Below are 2715 nucleotides of genomic sequence, written 5' to 3' on the forward strand. Positions count from 1 at the left end.
CTGCTCTGAACTCCTAAACTGGGGCATTCAGTGGGGGAGAAACTCAGCTAATAAATAGGGGCTTATATATACCACTCCAGTACTCTTGCCTGGAAAATCCCATGGAGCCTGGTAGGCTGCAGTCCATGGGGTCGCTAAGAGTCCGACACAACTGAGCGACTTCACTTTCACTTTTCACTTTCATGCATTGGAGGAGAAAATGGCAACCCACTCCAGTGTTCTTGCCTGGAGAATCCCAGGGACGGCAGCCGTCTATGGGGTTGCACAGAGTCGGACACGACTGAAGCGACTTAGCAGCAGCAGCAGCAGCAGCAGTATATATACCAACCCTGTATTTTACATATTGTTGTTATATAGTTGCTAAGTTGTGTCTGACTGTTTTGCGACCCCAGGAACTGTAGCCTGCTAGGCTCCTCTGTCCATGGAATTTCCCAGGCAAGAATACTGGAGTGGTTGCTGTTTTCTTCTCCAGGGATCAGGCTTGCATCTCCTACAGTGGCAGATGGATTCTTTACCTACTGAGCCACCAGGGAAGCCCCACTTTACATATGTCATCGTATAGCAGCTACTAAATAAATGTTCAGAAAACTAAGATCACGGCATCTGGTCCCATCACTTCATGGGAACTAGATGGGGAAACAGTGGAAACAGTGTCAGACTTTATTTTGGGGGGCTCCAAAATCACTGCAGATGATGACTGAAGCCATGAAATTAAGACGCTTACTCCTTGGAAGGAAAGTTATGACCAACCTAGATAACATATTGAAAGCAGAGATATTACTTTGCCAACAAAGGTCCATCTAGTCAAGGCTACGGTTTTTCCAGTGGTCATGTATGGATGTGAGAGTTGGACTGTGAAGAAAGCTGAGCACAGAATTTAATGCTTTTGAACTGTGGTGCTAGAGAAGATTCTTGCGAGTCCCTTGGACTGCAAGGAGATCCAACCAGTCCATTCTAAAGGAGACCAGTCCTAGGTGTTCATTGGAAGGACTGATGCTAAGGCTGAAACTCCAATACTTTGGCCACCTCATGCAAAGAGTTGACTCATTGGAAAAGACGCTGATGCTGGGAGGGACTGGGGACAGGAGGAGAAGGGGACGACAGAGGATGAGATGGCTGGATGGCATCACCGACTCGATGCACATGAGTTTCGATGAACTCCAGGAGTTGGTGATGGACAGGGAGGCCTGGGGTGCTTTGATTCATGGGATTGCAAAGAGTTGGACACGACTGAGCGACTGAATTGACTGAACTGAAATAAATGTTGGAAAACAAATTTGGAAAACTGAATTGCAAACAGTAATGCTGAATATAGGGTCAAACATTTGTGTGTTTTTGGGATTTGATACTCGAGATATTCTGTTAGCAAGGGTTTATTTTCACATGGCCTCTAGCGATAGCAGCAAACCACAGACCATTCTGTCATTACCACCAGTCTCCACAGTCAGACCTGGCCCTTCTACTTAAATATAACTTTTGATGTTTGCTTTATTATATCACTTTCACAGAAATTTGGCGGATGGGAAAGGAGATGAAATTCATATTTCTAATGCAAAAATTGGTTCATCTGTACTTGCATTTTTAGTAAAATACCTAAAATGATTGGACAACTAATATTTAATAGAACTGTAGCTGTTTTAGTTATTGCTGTTGAGCTTAGGGTAGCTGTTGCTGATTCAGACAGTTTGAACTTTAGTTTAAATATAAATTTTAAGAGAATGGGATCATGAGTGGCTTCTTTAGCTTATCAAACCATTCTGTTTATAATGTTTTCTGTCCCAAGTGAAGGTGGAACCTTATCACGTATATGACTTAATGCTGTTTTGGTTATATGATAACATCCATCATCAAAACTCCTGAACTATTGTACATTTTCTAGAAAATCACCATCAGATTCCTGTGTTCCATGGATATATCGGTACACCTTGACCTCTCTCTTCACGTACCCTGCCCAAATGTCAAGCTGAGCAGCCTCTTATTCCTCACCAGTACCTGATGCTTTCTTGGTTCTACCTCTCTATATCTCCTCTTCCTTATAAAGAAAATGACCCCCACCCCCATTTCCATGTATTTATATCTTATCTCTCTTTAATGTTTTAACTCAAATTTCAAAATTCTTTGAGGAGCTTCCTGATTCATACATTGGACATGATCACTCTCTCATCTATAAAATATCTCATATATTAAATATCAGTTTGATCTCATTTTGTGATACTATCTTTTCTACTCTACCAATAAGAACAAAGCAACAATAGTAACAATAACTATTAAACCTTGTTCTATAATATGAAAAATTCCTTGTGCACATTACCTCATACAGTCCACAAAACAACCCCATAATGCAAGTGCTATTATTATTCCTAATTCACTTAGGAAGATTCCTAGAGCTGGCACAATAATTAATTCAAAATCAAATGGATGCTTTTATATCTGGAATCTTAATTCACAGACCTTATTCTTAGCCAATAGGTAAGACTGCGCTTCCTGGCTGTACCTCCTTTTGCTTGTAACTTATCACTTTTTACTTTGTTATGTAATTACCTATGACCTGAATTACTATAGTTATTGTTCCTTGAGGGCTAAAATTACGTTTGATTTTTCTTGGTATTTTAAACATGACTCAACTCAGTGTTTCACACAAAAGTAAGGGTGGGCCAAGCCTATTTGGTGAACAACTGAAAAATTCAGAACCTTTCATATATCCTTTTATAGCTC

Source organism: Bos grunniens, chromosome 10, assembly GCF_055505025.1.
Source record: "Bos grunniens cultivar Pamir isolate PY7600 chromosome 10, Bosgru_T2T1.0, whole genome shotgun sequence".
In the NCBI taxonomy this organism is placed as follows: Eukaryota; Metazoa; Chordata; class Mammalia; order Artiodactyla; family Bovidae; genus Bos; species Bos grunniens.